The sequence below is a fragment of the Manis pentadactyla genome, chromosome 3 (assembly GCF_030020395.1).
Source record: "Manis pentadactyla isolate mManPen7 chromosome 3, mManPen7.hap1, whole genome shotgun sequence".
NCBI lineage: Eukaryota > Metazoa > Chordata > Mammalia > Pholidota > Manidae > Manis > Manis pentadactyla.
The window spans coordinates 179,609,561-179,631,649 of NC_080021.1; the positions used below are offsets into that span (position 1 = coordinate 179,609,561).

Consider the following 22,089-nt stretch of genomic DNA (forward strand, 5'->3'; position numbering starts at 1 on the left):
TGCAGTAGGGAAAACTTAAAATAATCCAAATGTCCAGCATCTGAAATTGGTTAAATAAAATATAGTATAACCAAAAAGTAGGATACTATGTAGCCATTAAAGTTTTAAAAGTATAAAGGTATGTATATGTATATATATATATACACACCCAAGTATGCATATATGTATACACAGATACATATATATCTACATATACAAAGATTTGAATCCAACATACATATACATATCAAATATACATACATACTTTATATATGTTTATACACACCTATATATACATATATACATATAAGTCTATATATGTGTATGCAGACGTGTGTGTGTGTGTCACACATTTGGAAACGTATCTAAAATATATGATCTCTGTAATTAAGTAAAAAAGTAGACCAAAATGGTATAAAACCATTTGGTAAACATGAGTAATGAAAAATGAATATGTCCATTCTATGATTAGGAAAAAAATATACAAACAAAAATACTGATGCTGTTTATTTCTGAATGGTGTGATTAGAGATTAATTTTATTCTTTCCTGTTTCCTTTTATGCATTGAATGAAATTTATTTGAGCTTTATTCTCAAGGAAAAAGAGGCTGTTAAATTTTAAAATCTATAAATGGGTAAGTGGCATCAATATCTGTTCTCAAAAAGAAAGACACATTTTTTAATACACATGACTACAACTAAAAATACTTAAGGGTTTAGCAAATACAGTTTGCAATCCATACTGCCTTAGATCTTATTGACCATTATTTGACATAGTTATCTGCATAATAAAGTGCACCTAATTTAGGAAACAGTTTACCTCTATTGCTCCCAAACTTTTTGTAGAAGCATCTCAGGTTGCTGCAATAAACTTACAAAGGTGCTATGGATTATTTTAAAATTTCAAAGGAAATAAGGTACTAATAGATACCTGTTGGATATTGCACAAATTATTAGCTAGTGGCAGTTTACATTCTCAACATTAGACCTTGCTTCACTCATTTTAATAATGTTTTATTTTTGTGAAATGGGGTTTTTAATAGTTAATGTGATAAAAACAAATACCAGTCAAGAATCAATTTGGAAAAGGAAATGAGGGTTACAGCATCCAATCTGATTTTAAGGTTTGAGATGTATGTGTGTGCCTGTTGGAGTGATTGGGGTTATTTAAGAATGAAATTAATTACATATCTCCAAAACTTATGTGTATTATTTTTTCAACTAGCTACCAAATTGTCAGGACCTAAATACTTATAAAATTATTTGGGCCTAACTATTTGGTAAATGGAATTGTTAAAGATCTCTTTGGCCTATTACTGAGACACTAAGGGTATCGTGAATCTAGAAGGTTTAGAAACTTCTAGCCAGTCTCATTAACTAGTAGGCCAGAAGGACCTATTCAAATATAGGGTTATCCACAGTAGTCTAGTATCAAACTAACAGGCTTTGATCAAGAAGTAGTTCTAATTGAACTTGATCATGATTAATCATGTAGTACTGAGATGTTCAAGTTTAATTCTTTTAAAATTCCATCACAAAATTGAAGCACTTTGAAGGATGACTTTCAAAAGGAAACAAGGTTTGAGTGAAGCGCTAGGTTGCATTGAACTCATACTTGAGTTTTGTCAAATAGTCCTTCACCAAGCAAAGCCCTCTTGACTCTTATTGCCATAATAAAATCATTAATGTGGCCTATACACATCAATTTCCAAACATGGCTCATTAAGTATAAAATTTGAATGCATCTGTGACTTGGCATCTTGCAATTGTTCAACGGTAACAATGGGGAAGGAGTAGTCAAAATAAATGTTTCCTAAAGAAAAATAGCTAGACTTCATATAAACAACATCCGGCCATAATAAATATATCATGGCAACAATCACAATTAAATATTATAATTTATTTGACAAAGAAAAAATCTTATAGATGATAGCTTCTTTAGACAAAGAAAATTATTACTAAATAATTTGGATAACAATGTATCTTCCACAGTTTTCTGATTTATGAGAAAGTAAAACAGTGGCTTTTGTAGATGTAAAATGTAAATTTCATGTTCTTTTCCAAGGGTAAGCAAATATTTCAAGATATGCCATGTTAATCTATGGTTATATTTAAAATGATAAAAAATGAAAATCCCTACAAAAGATTTTATAAAATATATAACTTAATAATTTAATTCAGTAAAATCTATTAAACTTATTACAGGCTTTATTAAGTATTAAAAAAATCCTAGTTTCTACTACTAGGGTTCTTTCAATTTAAGAGACAATGACTAGGGAGACACACTACTCCAGGCTCTTAGGCAAGTCACTTGGGTGAAAAGAAATAGATATATAGGTCAACCTTCTTGACATAGATACTAAAAACTAAGATCTGTAAAGGTAAGAGAACTTGTCCAGAGCCACCCAAACACCCATGCATCTAACCAATATTTTCTTAGAGTCTTCTTTGTCAGATACTGAGGTATTCATTAAAGACAAGGCCCCTCCTGTCATTGAACTTACAGTCAAATGCATGGTTTTCTTGTTTATATGGTAGAATAAGATAATGGGTTTTGAAAATCTTGATTTCCAGACCCCACTCTAGGATTAATTAAATAAGAACCTCTGGAGTGCCACCCAGGTAGCAGTATTGTTTTGTGAAAGTCATGCAATAATTCCAATGTGCATCCAGGTTGAGAACCACTCGAGTGGGTAAACAGATACTAACAAGTAATTGCAAAAGTCCTGAGGGCAGAATATTACTACTGAGAAGGGTGGAGTCTGCCCAGATAAAGGATATTTCCACTATATGTTGTTCATCTCTTGAGGCAGCTAAACATTATCATTTATGGAAATATCCCATTAAGAAGATCAGAATGTAAAGTATGGCACTGATCCTCAATATTTGGAATATGTTATTCTCAAAAGCGTAAGTATTTTGCAAGGCTCTAGGTAAATAAGTCATAGGACTATAGGTATAGTGAATATAAAGAGGGATTTTAATCTGAAAAAGAAATATTTTCATGACACGGCAAACACTTTATGTTGCTCATATCATAATAGTTCTGGTTAGAATTGCTAAGCTGCAAAATTGTGTTTTTGCAAATATATAGGCTTTTTCTTTCATAAGGGATAATGCTCAGACCAATAGCTTTGGGAAATACAAGGATGTCCTTGTTGATGCTCATTATTATTAATTTTGCTTTATTTTATGGTAAATATGAAATAAGTTTAATTTATTAAAGAAATATATGGCAAATATGACATAGACCCATAAATGTTCATAAATACTACTTATGGCTCTAAAATCAAAATGACTATGTGTTAGCTTTAGAAGTTCTAAAACCTCAGAAACCTAAATGCAATTTTACTTTTATATTCTCTTAAGTCATAAATGCAGAAATCTTCAAACAGTAGCATTTACAGTGAAATGTCAAAACTGCTGCTCAAGACAAACAGGATGCAATGAGTTTTCAAAACAATGTTTTGCAAGCTATTTTTTGTCACTTTAAATATCTGCAACTCCCAGAATATAATAAAATGCCCTACAAATTTTATCCCCTTGTTTGACCAAAGAGCAAACAAGTTGTGCATTTCAAAGAGCAAGATCTTCTTAAAGTTTTTTTAAGCTGTCCTACTGTATATAAATTCACATCGAAATTCTTTTAATGTAGCTTCATAGCTATCATCTCCTAACTCACAATAAATTTGATACAAAATACATTGTCAGCAACAAAAGCAGCCAGATAGAATCTAATGATATGTAGAAAATGAAATGCCAACTGAAACCTGCACATCTTCCGATTTTGCATTGCTCAGTTTGTACTGTAAACTGGAGCCATTTGTATGCAGCAGCTCCTGCCATGATTTAACTCATGTCCTAAAAGAAATGTGCTTGCTTATCAATGGTGGCAACAGGCCCATCCATGAAATTCTGAAGCTATCTTTCATAGAACGAGGAATTCCTTCTGATTTTAGCCCAGAACACACTGATCTTTTAAATATACCAGTCTAGTGGACAGACATTTACAATTCTACTTGACTGCCTTCATATTTCACCCATCTTTTTTCCCTCATTGCTCCAGGATTCATTACAAATGTCAGACCCCAAATGTATGTGGTGTTTTGTAAAAGTTATCTTTTCCAAAATAACATTTGGCCCCTAAAGTAAACAGCTGAACATTTTTGCCTTGTCTGCCAAAATATACAGGACACCAGCTACAAAAGACATCTGTTTTTACCTCTAAGGTAACAAAAGGTTTTTTGAAGAGAGTAAGTGAGGATGGGTCTGCAACATTATATGTGGAGCCTTTCTCCCCTTACAGATGGAGGGAGGTCTCTAGAGATCTCTGTGTACTTCTCTGGAACTCTGTTCTGCTTGCTGACCAGTGGGCTCTAGGAAAGTTCTTGGTGAAGGGTTGAATCCCTAGGCTGAGAAAGATTTGTTTGGTGTAGTTTCAGCACATATACACTGTACTTTTTGGGCAATGTGGCTTGCCTAAAGGCATGTGTACGTGCGCATGAAGAGAAAACATCCATTATCAGAGGCTCTAATTTACTGCCCCAAGCATGAATACCATCATGCAACACAAATGTACAAGAAACCTTTACTGGTCAGGTGAATTTGACCTGGCAGAGAATGATAAACATGAACTGAAAGATTATGTGATAGAAAGCAGATTTTCAGGTAATTACAATGATGTGCATACTTTTCCATTAGATGTTTAATCACTTCTAGGTTCCTTAAAGAGCTATTGATCTAGTGATAGATTATGGAGTTATCTCTGAAAGAAAGCAATCAAACATAAGTCCCTCATCCATGCAATTGTTAAAGTGTCTTAACCATCATACATCTGTCACAAAGATATATATTTTTTGACTATCATAAACTAAATATGCATCAAAGTGGTCCAATAACACTACAGATTTACAAATTAAAACAAATCACTGAATATCATAGTTGTTTCCCTAGTTTCAATCAGGGTTCATTTTTCAATCATTTATTTTCTATGTCCTTTGAAAGACACAGCTTCCCAGGTCTTTAGACCCCACACTCAAATCATTATGAACAACTATACATGAGATACTTTACCACCCAATGTACTTGTTTCTTCGTGGAAAAAAATTTAAGCTAGACAAGAACTTCCATAATAAAAATCAAAATCTTAGTGTTGTAAAGACATTTGGAAATATTTAATCAAATATCTTACAACTTGAGTTATCCCTTGTAACACATTCCTAAGTGATATTCACCTAGTCTCTTCCTGAATGATCCTGAGACAGGTGGTCATTACTCCACTGTTAAGATAGGTTCTCTTGGAGGGACACGACATGTCTGCTTTTTAGGAAACAGTATTTCCAACTATAACAAGAGAACCTCATTATTTCCAAATTGTGCTACTTTCAAATTTGACCTACAAACTCACTACAATAACAATCACTGTGTCAAGTTATATTTTGGAAACCATCAAACCATTTTACAATTCAGTTAGAAATGCAAAGAAACAAAAATAGTTTAGGATCATAGTGGAATAAAAAAAAAAAAAGCTGGAGCATTTCCCTGACCAGATTTTAAAAGATAACATTTTGGGCTATGTGAAAAAAAACCCTAAAAACCTCTTATCATATCTGTTGCTAGAATGTATTTAAAGAGAGTTTCAATTATCAGAAAGCTCTGTTAGGTGGAAATCTTTCTCCCAGCAGCTTTTACTATTGGATGCCATTCAACCTCCAGAGAAACACTGGATAGATTAACTTCCTCTTCCACTGAGTGATCATATTATTTCTTGGAACAAAAATATGGGAGGGGGGAGGTGTAAAAACTACTTCAAAAATTTAAAAAAGTGTTATACACTAACTTCAAGTCAAATCGTATTTAATTATTTAAATATACATACCTAGGCTCCTATACAGCCAATTTCCCTAAATGATTTCCCTAATGCATTCCTGAACATAAGACATCATTTGTTGTCATGTAATCCAGAAATGAGGTCTTTTTTAAAAATTGAAATATAGTTGATATGCAATGTTACAGTGGTTTCAAGTGTACAACACACTGATTTTTTTTAATTTTTTAATTTAATTTAATTTAATTATTATTTTTTATTTTGTTATCATTAATCTACAATTACATGGAGAACATTATGTTTACTAGGCTCCCCCTTCACCAAGTCCCCCCCCACAAACCCCATTACAGTCACTGTCCATCTGTGTAGTAATATGCTGTAGAATCACTACTTGTCTTCTCTGTGTTGCACAGCCCTCCCCATGCCCACCCCCCACATTATGCATGCTAACACACTGATTTTTATATACATCACAAAATGTTTCTGTCACCAAGCAAAGATATTAAAATATTATTGACTATATTCTCAATGCTGTACTTTCATCTTTGTGGCTGATTTACTTTATAATTAAAAGTTTGTATCTCTTTATGCCCTTCACCTATTTTGTCCATCCCTTTATCCCCCTCCCCTATGGCAAACACCAGTCTATTCTCTGTATTTGTGAGTTGATTTCTGTTTTGCTTCATTTGTTTGTTTTGTTTTTTTAGATTCCACATATAAATGAAATCATATGTATTTGACTTTCTCTGTCTGACTTATCTCAGCATAATAACCTCTAGGGCCATCTATGTTGTTGCAAATTGCAAGCTTTCATTCTTTTTCATGGTTGAATGACATTCCATTATATATGTATACCACCTCTTTATCCATTCATCTGTTGCTGGACACTTAGGTTACACAGTGAGAGATCTTGGTGAACACTCAGGATGATGAATAGTTAAAACAGATGAAGTCTATTAAGCCTTCTAATATATGGTTCTTTAAAGTTTACAAAATGAGTTGAACTTAGCTATCTTTAGTATTTAAATTAACTACCTGTAAAATGGGAACATTTGGAAAATACAGTGTTTTACTGGTTAATCCTCTAGAACTTTTTCAGATACAGAAGTGAAGCAAAAAAAAATCAATATTTTATTTGAGGAACAGCTACTTTTTTGGTCTTTCCAGAGAAATTTCATTATATGATATATGTTGTGATTAATTTTGAAACCAAGCAAATATTCAGTGTTAGAAACACTGTGTCTAACACTGTAACACTTATAGACATGTTGCTTTTTCCCATATGACAAATATCACACCAAAATAAAAATCTTAAATTTGTTATATTTTAAAAGTGGGACATCTCTTTGTAAAGAATTATAACTAATATAAGCAAGAACTGACAGATAATCATATAACATTTTCATATTACATAATAATATTTTTTACTCTGAGCAAATGACCTACAGAAATGTAGTAAATGATGTTTCAAACAATAATGAGGTATCATTTTTCTTGAATTCTATATATTACTTATAGACAGGTTCAGGTTTAATTATAATTTCATGTTAATGTTTTCAAAATGCCATCAAGTTGAAAAGATTGGGGAAACTCTCCTGGAGCAAGGATTCTAAAAATTTTGTACAGACGTTTTTCCATTCACTGTTCCTAGCCCATAGTAGGGACCCAATACTTATTAGCTATACCAATTAATTAATTAAATCAATTAAATACATTAAGTAACTAAAAAAATTTATATGCATTCCTTGGACACAAAAGCAAACTTAATTAAAGCCATTAAAATTTGAAGGTATTTTTATCATTTTTTAAATCTCAACTTATTTTATAAAAAGGATAGATTCAGAGTAATTCCTTTATCTTTCCACCTCTATTAAAACTGCATCAAAACCATTTTCCTTTGTTTAGCTTGAGAAACAGGTTAGTAAGAATAAAAGTTACTACATTCTTACTTTGTGTCAGGCACTCTCCTAATTGATGTGCGTTAACTCATTTATTCCCTGTAACAATCTGACAGAGGAGGAAGGTATTATTATTATCTCTGATTTTAGATGAAAAAACCGAGGACCATGAGGTTAAGTCACTTCTCCAGGGTCACGACTGGCAAGTGTATTCAGATCCAGAGCCCAGCTCCTGGGCTCAGTCACTTCAGACGCCTAACCATATCTTCTGTTCTATTTAACAGCGCCTAGCTTGGAGCAGACTCTAAATCATTATTTTTCAACTGATCAGTCATAAATGAAAAGAATAGTTCACCGGATACTGTGCCCAATATGTAACCCAAGACAAGAATGTAATACCAGATACTGGGCCCAAGAAATGTAACTAGGTCCTTTTCCATAGGTTTCAGGATGAGAGGACTTTAGCAAAGCAGCTCCGAATTCAAAGATGCACTTTGTAGTTCTTAATTCTGACAGGAGAGAGAGATATAGTAGTTGGGCCCAAGGAGTTGGCAAGTGGGCCACAGGCAGAAAGTGTAAGCTCTCTGTGCTGCAGCTTCATTTACAGAATGGGGAAGATGATGGTGAAGGTGGTGGTGGTGATGGTACCCAAGCCTTAGCATTGATGAGAAGGCTCTGGTTGGCATAATAGTAAATACTCCATAGGTCTTAGCTCTTGTCGTCATTATTATAGCTCAGCTTCTTTACAGGCTCCCTTCTTAGTACATCACTGGTTAAGGCCAGGAAATCTTTTTATTCATTCAAAAAATAGGTTATTTGGGCTGATTTGCCTGTCTTGTAAAGGTTGAATCCAATCCAATTGCTACAAGAGGGGAATCTGTGTGAGTCTGTTCATTCTCATTAGCTGTTGTCAAGGCTTGCTAATTCCAGATTGTTCTGGGACACCAGGGAGAGTGAAGAGAATTGCAGAATACAAATTTTCCTGTGCTAGATGCCCTTGAAATGCAGCAATTCTATCGCCCATTTCCTCTGCCTAACTCAAAACTCTGCTTCTCAAAGCATCAGCTGTGGGGAGAACATGCCCTACACCTCTAGCTGTTTTGGATAGGAGGCAAGCAACTGCTCTCTGCCATGCAGTGTAGGGGAGGACTGTAGAATGTGTCAACTGGGTTCCTGTAGTCTGAGAGCCAGTCAAGCTGCCTCATTCTTTAATCTCAACCCTCATAGGACACACACAGCAAACAGATTCTGCAGGTAAGTTGTTTAGAGGATGCTCTACTCTCTCCAAGGAACACCTCCTTCCATACAGCATAATTTCTGGGTCAAATTAATATCAACCTTCTTAACTGCCAATTGCAAAACAAACAGAAAGAAAACAGTCCAAGAATAACCCTGTGCCCCCAGACCCACACATATACCTGCCCTGACCCTGGGTCTGAAATTATGAAAGTATATATGAAATAATCCATTTTCTAACTATATTCCCTATACAATCAGAAACACATTTATAGCATGATAGTATGAAGCTCTTTTCATCTCAGTCATTACCATTTGATGACAGAATGCAAATAGGTTGATGGAGCATGCCACAAAATTAACATTTAAAAGGGAAAAGAATAAGCAGTTGCTTTTTCCTTCAAGTCCCTTTGGAATCAGCAGAGAAAAAGTTTACAATGCATACACAATGCATATAGTTATAAAATGAAGATGTTGAGGCATTGAGCCTTTTTATCCGAGGCTGACAGGTTAATACACAACATTTTTGTTTAGCCCAATTGCTTAACTTTGCAGGCATGCTTCCCTCTTACAACCAATGTTCTGTATGGTGATGATCTGCCAATGCTAGTCCATAAGCGTAAATTCACTCTAGTAGCTGAGGCAGTGAGGGGTAGGTGCAAGTATATGACTATAGAGACCTGGGTGTGGAATCATGCAGATTGAGGTTAATTATTTAATATCTCTGCACTTCATAGAATCCTCTATACACTACATAAACATCTATATACACTAAAACTTTTCTCTCAGGGTTCTAGAAGATAAGAGAATATAGTGTAACTTATTTAGTGTGAAAGCATCTGATATGAGCACACAAAGAGGTAGTCATTAATGTATACACTAAATAGTGCATACAAATTAATCTTTCAACTATATCTAGCTACTAAGGAGGGAATGCTTTTATTAAAAAATGAAAAAACATGAATTTCAAGGCTCACTTTCAGCTGCTACAACACTATTCCTTTACCAGGCAGCCCGAGAAAGGCTTTGTATTTTATTATAACCCACACCTTAGTTTCAGTTAAGTGTCTGTGGAATCGAAAAGTAGGTGGTACACCGAGGAATGAGTAACTCCTGTAAAGTACTATCTTCCCTCTGTAGTGTGCTCTATGTCTTACAATATTTGCATACATATGCTGATGGCCTGCCTCTTCCAGCTCTCTGGGATTATTCTTTCAGAAAATTTTCCAAATGAAACATCTCCAGAACTCATTTTTACATGATCTGAGAAGCCTAGTGCCTTCAAGATTTTTGAGGGCACCAGGGATGTGTACATTCTTTTGCCCTTCCCCTTTATGTTCCCGATTCTCTAACACAATCTCACCTGTGGATGCTGCCCCGCTGAGTTGCCACCCTGGCTATGACCTCACCTCCTTTGTTCCTAAGTAAGATATCCAAACACAAGTCAGAATATGTAGGGATAAACTGGAAGTGGGAGAATACAGGACAGCCCCAAAATGACTAAGTTAGAATATTAGAAAACTTATTTAAAGTTATTCTTCTAATGGGCAATGTACCATATTTTCTATTTTATCTTATCCTGTTGTATCTTATTTATTCTGTTCTATTCTATTCTACTCCATTTAAAAAATACTGGAGCCACCACCTAACTGATTTCACAATCCCCTAGTGAGTCGTGGCCCATGATTTAACACACTATTCTAGACTCCCTCTATCTATTCTATCTGGAGCAGTCAGGTCATGGCTACAGGGTCTGATTTTCAAACCAAAAAAAGCTCTCTGACTAAAAATTCATACCACTCCTTTCCTAGACTGTGAAACTAAATGGTCATTTAATTACTTAAAGTATTTTTTTCTTCCTGCTGCACCTATTATTTCATTTATTTTTTATAGCAACTTTATATAAATTAGTTAGAACATACATTTATAGATTTCTATATCTTTTAAAGGTGAAGATTCTTAGGTGGAGTGTTTTTCTTAGATCATAGAGATAGTGGTTGGGTCTGCTTTAAAAGTCAGACTCATTTCCATGTCTTCCCTACTTGCTTCTCTAAGGGTGGTAAAGTATTGCCTAAATCTGAATTTCTTAGGTAAATAGTATTTGCTTAAAAAATTACTGATATTTTTGTTCCATTCTGAACTACAGAATTAATATCTTTAGAGTTGGATATGGTAATATTAAATTTAAAAAATGTCCTCAGGGAGCTGGAGTAGACCAAACTAAGTGGATCATTCCCCTAGGTGCTCTAAATTAGAGAGGGAGAGGGAGAGAGAGAGAGAAGAATGGGAGTGAGAGAGAGAAGTTAAGGCTAGGAGTTTTGGAGGCTTGAGTAAGGATTTCCCTGCTTTGCTTCAAAAGGATTTGAAAGAATATAGAAGTGAAATATAAATGAACATAGCACAATTATAGATAAATCAAGAGCAAAGATTGAGTACCACAAGAACTAACCTTGTAAGAAAAATTCACTTGGCTTTAAGTTGGATGCTAATTCTTCTGGCAGCTACGATAAATTAAAACTGTTTTGAAAAGTTTTAAGTTCTGGCCATATTAATTTATTTCTAATTCTCTCAGCATCTGAGCACAATAAATGATGTCTGTTGGATTTGCATTTTCTAAATCAGAACTCAAGGGAACTACTTATATATATATAGTCAAAGTGTAGAGAACATCTATGAGTTTGAAAACCATTTTCACATCTCTTCCCCTAACCAGGCATAATCACACAACCACAGCAATAACATCAATTAAGTATCTACTGCATACCAAACATGATAAACAGATCATCCTATTTAATACTTATGAAATTCCTGGGGTGCATCCTAAAGGAAACTCAAGTTTAGAGACTTTGAACATTGGATGCAACTGACCAAAGACATACACAGTAAGTGGAAAAACTCAGATTCAACCCCAGGTGGTTCATCTCTAGAACCCGTATTTTGCTCACTATCAGATAAATGGCAAATGAAATCACCATGACATATAAGAAACAGTCTATTGGATAGAAGAACTAAAACAAGTATAAGAAAATGAAGAGGAAGAATAGCATGTGAGGAAACTAGGCTGAACCAGCAAGTGTTTATAAGGCAGGGGCAAGGGACAGCTCCTCTGCTGTATTGTAATTCAGTTTGAGCCAGTTTTGGACATATCCCTAGCTTATCATTGGTTCCCAGTACAAGCCTTAAAGTAATAGCCACACTAGCAAAGGTTTGGGTTTTCTTAGAAATATGAAGAAACTCAGTACCAGAAGTTATAAAAGGTGGAACACAGGATTTTATTATTATTTGTCCTTTGACTCCCAGATTTAATCATGCCCACTAATCAGTGAATTCATTATAGCATTAGCTGGGTGGACAATACTATATGGACATGTTCACTTGAAAAAAAAGACTCCTTTATTTTAGACAAGTTTTTTGCATTGAAAAAAATTCCTACTATTGTCTTCAGGGTAAATTTCTAAGACTTCTATGTCATGAGATGTCTTTGAGATTGACAAATATTTTTGTCAGATTTAAAGAGAATAACATATTTAAATATTCACTATCTGATAATTAGCATACGATTAAAATATATAAAGCCATGTTTTATATATATTGAAGGCTAGAGAGGTTTTACATGCTTTTTTGAGTTTCCCTTAAATAGAATTTGGACTCCTGGATTTGACTCCCAAGCCTAAGACTTGAAAGTAAATCCAACATTATATTATGTGTTGTTTGAGTTTCTTTGGTGTAATATAGTAAACTCTTCTACTGATATTAATGCCTTATATATAAAATTAGTTTTATCTACAATATTTTATACTAAACACACTAGTATTTTTGTTAACTGCGTATTATTCACATTAGACAAATATATATAATGATGCATTCTTTTCAAAACACTTAGCACAGTGCTCAGGACTTAGTGACTGCTCAAAAGTGTTCCTCTCCAGTCTTCATTTCCAGACCAGACCCTGGTCTGGTGTATGACCTATGACTGTCCTTTTGCTTTTCTTCTCTTCTGACCCACATTCATACCGTGTTCCCATCATTGCCTCATCTTCAAAGAGAGATGGTTTTGAAGTTGCCATTTTGGTAAAGAAAGCTTAAAAAAGGAACCATTTGTTTGAATTATGTTCATTGGATACAACCATGTGAAATATTTTCAGTATTTGCTTTTGGGGTAAGATGGCTATGACTCCTGGTAGTCACATGAGTCACCAAGAGAAATATCACCCAATTAACTTCTCTTCATCTTAAAATAGTAGTTAATTCTAAACTGCATGAGAGGCTGAAATATAAAGTGAGCTGTAGAATGTGGACTGCCTCTGAAGATGACTCAGATGCTTTACATGATTAGATGTGATAGTCTAGTCTATGGAAGAAAAGGATGTCTTGTTTGTAATTGTCTAGCAATAAATCTTCATTCTCTTTTGCAGAGTTAGGTTTTTTATTTCAGATGCTGTCTCTCTGTTCTGAGTACTGTCTACTGCTGTTTGCTTTATTTTTTCTCTTTGTTGTTTTCTAACTGCGATGCAAGGTGAGATGGCACCATGCTGCTGAAGCTCACATCAAGCCCTTCTGGTGGTCCTCAGAAAACAGCATCACTTTGTTCTGTGTGTAATGTCCAAGATGTGGAATCTGCCGAATCACCTGCAATTTTATACAACTCTCTAATCTTCCTCTTTATGAGCTGTCTGGCAACATCATCACACTGACTGCGTGGTTTAAATCTTGTTCACTCTTGTAATATAAAAAGACAAGAGAATGTCCTCGAAGATATAAACTTAGTCTCTTGTACTGTAGACAGTTATTTTTTGTTCAGTGTAATTTTCCCTGAAACAATTTTTAAAATATATATTTCCACAGGAAAAGAGACTTTTTGCCTCCTAAGTAAATACTTTGCATTACAACTGTCCAGATGTGCAAAAATGCCTTCTGAAGCCTTCTTTGTTTAATGACTAATCCTTTAGATAAGTTGTTTAAAAAGGCACATGCTATATTTTATACACACACACACATATGTTCTCATTCATTTACTTATTTTATTCATTCAAATAACACTTAATGCATTCTTGCTATCAATCACATAATATGCTATGTTCTGTGCATACTAAAAAGAATATGATGCTTTTATCAGAGAAACAAGAAGGGAAGATAAACTCACAAAGACATAAATTATAACAGAACACATTAATTGTAATGATCAAAGTATGTGCCAAATTTCTGAACACAGAGGCATTCCTGTCAAAGTTTGAATAAGGTAGTGTGAGAAGATTTCACAGAGGAGGAGGCGGAAATATTTGAGTTCACCTCGTCAATATGTGCCAGAGAGGAGACAAGGGGGAAGGATGTTCTCAGAGGAGGAGATATGAAGAGTTTAGTGTAGCTGGAACAAAGGGAGCTTGGTGGGGGAAGGTCAGAACAGGAGACTGGAAACGTCGCTTGGATCAGAATGTGAAAATTTAATTGGAATTAATTAACTGGAATTAATTGCCTAGGTATTGGATGGCTAGTAGAAACATGGCTGAGAGCTCAGAGCTCATCTGGGTTGCAGAGGCATCCCTACTTTCAAACAGGCTGTATAATAAAACAAGAAGGGTTTTATTATATCTATAGCATGTGTTTATCTGTACCATCTCATGATACGAGATTCTGGAGCCATGCTCCTTCCTCAAAAGGGGCTCCAAGAGGTCAGTGAGCATTGCTTGCCGAGACAGTGGGCAAGGAGGAGAGCCGTTGGCAGGACCTGAGAGACAGCTCAGCTGCGGAACAGGGTGAGAAGATGAAGCCATAGGAGGTGAGGAGTGGTTTGGAGTAGGATTTCTTCACCTGTTTGGGGATTTAACCTTCATTTTCAGAGTTAAAGAATAGGGAGGAGAGCTAGGAGGTACAAAGATCCCCTGCTTCTCCCCTCCTCTTCTTCCTAGGAGAAATATATCTGGTTTGAACTACATAGTCCAGAGGCTTTGGAGGCAGAGCGAGGAGAGAAAGGAAGGGTGTTCCAAGGCAGAGGAAGTACACCAGTCAGACTCCGCCTGCGAGGAGGAAGGCAGGGAGTCCAGAGTGAAGGAGAGCCCCGAGTCAGCCCTTCCTGGGGAGCCGCACTGCTTTCCAGTGAGATGGGAGAACTTAGCCCTTCTGTTTATGGGGTCTTTGAACTTCTTCACAATGTTAAATTTGGGGTCAAATTTGGCTCAGATTGTTTTAATTCTTCACGTTTTTTCCTTACTTCTTAAAGCAAAGACTGTTGCTTTCTCCTGAACTCTCTTCAGCTACTACACTAATAACCACAGCCGGCGTCCCTGGCGGTCTTTGCATTTCTGGAGTGGAAACAAGGCATGCAGTCTATAAGAAAGAACTTGGAATAGTACCTGGTTGCCCCTCCAGTGCTAGCATCTCCTCTATGTTTTACCCCTGTTACATGATCCTCAAGGCTGTTTGAAAGACTGCTGTGGAGGATCTCACAAGATATGTGTGCCCTGGGACACACGTTTTACAATAATGTTCCTCCTTATATTGAGCTGGATGCGATTCCTTGAGCCTTCTGGCTTCTTACAGTATTACTTGGAACAAGAGGCTTAATCACATCCCTCTTCCACATGAGGTCCCTTCAGGTATTTGAAAACAGCTAACACATTTCTCAGTTCCTTCAAGAGGAAAATGGAAATGCATGTTGGAAGATACCTGCTTTCAATCAGACATTAAGCTGAGGTTATTCACCTTAATTAGCTCTTTCTTGAGGAAAATCAAAATAACCCAATAAATAAGCAAACTAAACAGAAAACACAACACTGAGAGAGGAAATACTTTCCCAAAGTAAATGGCAAGGCCAGGTTTTAAAGTGAGAGTAAACTACAAAATTGTTTCTAATAAAAAATACACTCAAATACATAAAATTTTTTTTTTATCAAGGTACTGTAGCTTCATAGTGTAAAAGCCAGGTAATGCTGTAATAATACAGTAATAATACACCAACAATTATCACCTGCCTCATTGCTTGATTCAACTAGAAGTGAATCTATTGCTCTGCCCACTATCCCTAACTCTTCAACCAATAACATTTGGTTCATCACCATCCTCACTGCTGTACATGTATATACATGAATATATATACTGCATGTATATATATATTCATATACAGAATATATATGGCTAGGGCAAGATCTGATAACACTTTACACTTAGCATTTCTACCATCTGCCTTATGTTTTTATTTCTGTCATCAGAAAACCTGGAGAACGGGCCAAGATAAAAACAGAGAGTAAGAAAGGACAGAGGTAAGATTTTAGGCCAAGAGACAAAGCTGAACATCATAATAAAATGTTCAAACAAAGATGAAAGAGATATACACAACAAAAACTGCAAGAACCAGGGCTTCTGGGGAATCTTATGTTTTGATGTGTAAGACAATTTGAAATATTTCTTGGTGTGAATAAGTTGGTAGATGGATAAAGAGAATTATGAAAAGTGTTGTGAGTTATAAATTCAATCACATTAAATGATATTCCGGAGTTAAGTAAATTTTGGAATTTCTCTTTAATTAATAATCATTGTCAATCTGTGCTGCTTTGAATGGCACTCTCTGGAGAAGCAGGGCAAAATAGGTTATTTATAGCCTGCTAGATGTGTGGTACTCAAATCTAAACACAACACTCCCAGTGTGAAGATATTAAACAGCTCTGACATGGAAGTAAGAGCTACATCCTATTTCCAAATACACAGGAAGGACAAAAGGAAATTAGATTTAGAATCAGTAACAAGAAGGAAATTAGTTTTGTTATTTGTAACCATCTGTATTTAAAAAAAATTGAGTCCATTCATTCTAATATTTAGCCTCTGGACCCTCTTTGCTATCTGCTGCCCAATCTGAACCATATTTTCAGTAGGTATTTTCCATCCTCACTAGTCCCTTTAATAGTTTAGTTTGCAAGTCATTAAACCCAAGTAATCCCAACTAAATGAAATTGTTTAAATATTTCTTTTTTACCACCTTCCCCTCACTTATATCCTAAAATGTACACATATGCAAGGACATGCTATTTCAATGAGTTGATTTTCTATATAGTTATTATTTCTCCAATCCTGTAGCAGAGCAGGCAAAAACAAAAATAAAACAAGACAAAACAAAACAAACCCAAACCAAAAACAAAACCCAACCATATTTGTTTGCTTTCTGGTCACCTTGAGTGATTTTCATTTTTTTTTTTCTGGTTCTTCTACAGATAGCATCAATGGAACTCACTGAGCTGGAAGAGAGGTGGGGGTTCAGGTTCAGTGTTCTTGGTGATATTTACATATTTTGTTTTTCTTTTAATTTCCCTTAACCACAGTACTTTCACAGGACTGGATAATTACATTTTACCACTTATCTGTGGAATCCAGTGCAGAGATCATAATTCCATTTCAACCCAGTGATGTTTCAGACTCGTACAGGTGAGAACCCTTCTCACTGCAGAGCACCACTACCCTTCATCCAGGTGTGTTTATGTATAAATTCAGTTTTGAATCTTGCTCAGAGACCAATTAAGAAGTTTTAGCACTATCCTAGTTTACTGGCATTATAATATTCCTGGCAATTTCTACGACACTGAGCTGGAAGTGTCATTTACTCCAATGGATCAGAAAGTGCTCTTTCCCTGTAGGGAGTCTAAGTTTGACATGTTTACATACTTGTCAGAACATGTGTCAAAATGAATCTAGAGGCTTGTATGTGATGCTGGCAAATCTTCCTTATGCCAATAATCTAGTGGACTTTTGAGGGTCCACTGCCTTGCTCAGAGTTGCTGAGGAAAGTGGGAACTTCTGACCCAGACCCCTGTCTTTGAGCTCACCAAGGGTTCTAGCACCATGGAGCTGCCACTGGATGGCCTTTGCATATTGGTGACTTGGCCTGAGGTCACTGGCCAGTCTTGACTGAGAGAGGACTGGCTTTACACATCCGCTCTGATACACATGGACTGGATACACATGCATACACACAACACTCTGCAGAGTTCACCAAGGGGAAGGGCTCTTAATACTGTTCTTCCACTCTGCCCTTCAGATTTCCAATCACTTTCATTGCCATAGAAGAATGACTTCCAGCCTTTTCTGAATGCTTCCTCTTTCCCATCAGTCTGCAGCATCCCCTCTGTCAGGTTTCACATCACCGTGATGAAGGGACTATCTGCACATACAGGCACAGACAAGGCTAGTTTCTGTCTGAGCAAGATTTGGAACTTGGTGCCAAACCTCTCCTTCCATATACTTCTTCCTCAACACCATGAGCTTCTCATTCCCTCAGTGTTCACTCAGATTGCTAATGTCCCTCACTTTGGTAATATTGATCAAAATATTATATTTAGAAAAAAAAGTAGATGAAGTTTGCACAAGATGTCACAATTTGATGGATAATCCAAGGTTATCTATATTTTCACATGGAACAAAATCTTACCACGTAATGAATAGATCTCTGACAGTGAAACTTGAAAGATTAAGTCCATGAGAGAAGTTTATTTCAGAGAAGTGAATATGCTGCCTGCCTCTAATGTAATACTTTACAATAATAGCAGTAATAGCAAAGTGAGGGCAATGATCATTTACTGCGTCCTTACAATATGCCGAAGTGATTTGTAAATACATCATCTCATTTATGCCCCAACAACCTTATGAGGTAAAAGACTCTGATTTCTCTCATTTCACAACTGAGGAAATAATGTTTTAGAGATGTTAATAAGATCACCCAGCACACAAATAGTAGATTGGAAAATAGGATTCAAACTGGGGCAATTTGATTCTAGAGCTCAACTTCTCAACCCACTGCTTTCCAGTAAGTATTATAATTAAATAGACTGATGGCTGAGATGATTCCAACTATTTTAGATTAGATTAGTTAAATCAAATTAGAGTGGCAGACAGACACTAGAGTCCCTTCCCAATTATGACAGTTAAGTTTCTGAAAACACCTCTGGTAGCAGACTTTTCTGTTGAGGACATCAAGATTTAAAAAAAATGCATTAGGGGGAATCAAAGATACTGAGGAAATGAAGAAAGCCTTCCTAAAATAAACATACTATTGTTCATTAAAGTGAAACAATAAAACAGCCCCCCCAGATTAAAACAACATTTATCCATCTTAAATTAGTATGAGGAGTACTCTACTATTTCCATTTACTTGCTTAGGAAATTAATTTCTACAATGCTTGCTCAGCAGAAAATTTTCAGTCTCTGCTTCCCTTGAAGTCTGCTATTCTTACAAAGAACCACTGTATGTGTGTCAGGAATGCTTTGCTCATTTAAAAATGTATAGTAGTAACAAACCTGGTCTTGGTCAGAAAGTCTTAAGATTGCTTGACAGGTACAGGAAAAGACCTATGTACTAGAATATTGAGGAAGGGTAACTGATATTATAAATTACTATACATAGATATGCTACTAAGCTATGCATTAGTAATCTTAATATAGTAATATATATCACACAATAGTGAAAGACATTATACAGCTTATTATGATGTGAGAGTCCTTTCCTTATTATCACATTGATGATTTCCTTTTTGCCCCAATCATTTGGGAGTAGACATATCTGAACACATATTAGCTAAGCAATATTGTGGAAAAACTGCTTATTTATCAGAGATGGCAAATTAAATTGAACACCTGTGATAACAAGTGAAAGTTTATTGCCAGAAATAGCAAGGTTTGGAAAATGGTGTGGGATTGGGAATACAGTGAAGGTCAGCCAAACTATGACTAGAGGAAAATAAGATGACTGGGACTTGCATACAATATGTATGTAATAACTATTTACTGGAAAAAAAAAGGAATGCTGAATGGATGGATAGTGGATGGAGTGGATAATATTGAAAATTTAAAGCTTCACAATTTTGCCAGCTAAATCAGGTATTATATTTGATCGCTCTATTGTATTCTGTTATAATCAATGTTGTACTTTTCTATCTATGAGTGAGAAAAATAAAAACATAATGTCCTATAATTGCTATCTGTGAAAAGCTAAGGACATTTTTTGTTCTGCTTCTTTCATACTCTGTTTCATATTAATGAGAGGTTTTAAAACATCATGAGAAGTACCAACCTTGAAAACTGCATTCTGTTCTGCTCATTTCACCTACAAGAATAGAAAAGACAGGAAGAAAAGAAATTTAAGTGAAAGCCAATTAAAGCAACACAGCAGCAAAAAGGACCATTTAATAAACAACATTTGCCCATTTTCATTGGCAAACGAGACATATTTATCTGTGGAGAGAGAAATATTCTGATAAAACTTTCCCCCTAAACTGTTTTAAAAATATATTGTTCTTTTGCATTTTGTGTTAGTTTGCTTCGAACAATTTTTGGGAGACACAACAATTATGGATGACAAATGAGTAAAGATTCAGAGAGGATGTTTAATAAAAATGATTACATTAAATTATATATATATGTATATATATATATATATATATATATAGGCAGCACTTACTCAATTCATGGAAATTTGCCATCCTGACAAGATTTTTTGATAAATTCAGACAAGACTAGTTTAAGAGGCTATTACAATTTTTTCTCAGATTGTGTATTTCTACTCTTGAATGCTGATTAGAACACAGGCTTCTGCTGCTTCTCCCTCCTCACTCCCCCAATAATCTGTTCTCCCTTATGGACCAAGTGATTATTGTGTTGTTTATAATAACTGTTCTGCATTCCTTATGGAAATCATAATTATGATGCTGAATATTCATACTGAAAGCCACTTTTCTCAGGGAATTTGTAATTATGATAATGTAGTATTTACCCAACCAATGTTTTCTAGTCATTGTTCTCTTTGAGGCATGAGGAGGTGAGAGAAACACACTGAAATAAAACATCCTGTTGGGATCTCAGATATATATTCTGGAAAAGCGTAATAAAAATAGCCAAAATTTGCTATATGGCAGGCATGACACAATCAGGCTGACATGTATATGACATATATGTGTATTACGTAGCAGGTATATGTGAGTTACATGTTTCTCATTTAACCTATACACCAACCCAAAGAGGTAAGTAATAGTATTATTCCAGTTTTGTATGGCTCAGAATTATTGAGTAATTTACCTGACATCACACAACCAGTAAATAGTAAAGTAAAAGTTTAAATCCATGTCTGTAAGAGTTGAAAATCTACTTATGAACTCATTGTCAGAGGCATCTGTTTTATTCACTGGCACCTATGCACATTTGGTGAATTAATTCAATGACAGTCTGTCTTTACAAAAACCAGTGTTTCCCAATCCCTATGTAGTGTGCTTTGCTCTCTGGCAGATACTTACTCCTAAGAATGGAATTCTTAGCCTAAATTCTGAGAATGGAATAAAGCCTCTGTGCAGAGTGAAATCTGATGCCATCTTTTTGAAGGGTAATTAAGATTATAATTTTTCATGCTCTCTCACCCAACAGTTCCACTTCTATAATTTATGCTAGAAGTTTAAAAGCATTTATTGTACATTGTTTTAAATATTGAAAAACAACAGAAGTAGTCCAAATGCCCACCAAATTCTTTGTGGTGCAACAGAATACAATAGAACACTAGTGTTATTAAAATGCATGAGTTCACACTTTGTGTCCTGGAAAAATACCCATGAAATAATATTAGGTTGAAACACCTAGTTGTAATCCTTCTCTTGTTAAAATATACTTATTTTTATGTATATGATATACCTGATTTTGCATAGAAAAAATATAAAAGAATAGAGACCAAATATTTAAAGTAGATTATCTTTTTAGTAATAGGTGAGGAGGGAACTTTCTCTTCCACAATGAATTCTTAGTACTTGAAATGTGTATAACCAGCACATATTTCTGTTTCTTGTTTTTTTTATTTTGGTCAGCAGAAAACAAATTTTTAAAAATGTAGAAAGATAGGGTCAAGGACAAATAAACACAAAAATTATAGTAGAGTACAGTATTTCAAAAAGAAAACAAAATCCAAGGTCAATCACAGGAGTCTTATGTGAGCCCCTAAATAGGCTGGAAACTGGATCTCTACTAATTCTTCCCATCTGGCTTCCCTATTTCCACTTTGCCAGATTGCTATAAACCAGTGCTCCAAGCAAGGATGGAGCCCCTATCCTTTCTTCCTTAGGAAATCAGCAATGACTGTTTAGGTTTTTTTTTTAATATCAATAAGCAATGTCAGAGCACCTACCATATACA

At 35.2% G+C, this 22,089-nt stretch overlaps 1 protein-coding gene across 2 annotated transcripts in view; it reads right to left on the bottom strand.

Annotated features, from left to right (window-relative positions):
• Positions 1-22,089, bottom strand: part of LINGO2 (leucine rich repeat and Ig domain containing 2) — a 1,246,785-nt gene that overhangs the window by 364,042 nt on the left and 860,654 nt on the right. For both annotated transcript variants that reach the window (XM_036898106.2, XM_057498746.1), the window contains exon 6: positions 19,991-20,023. The gene's annotated coding sequence lies outside the window, so the exon portion shown is untranslated. The remainder of the gene's footprint in view (positions 1-19,990; positions 20,024-22,089) is intronic.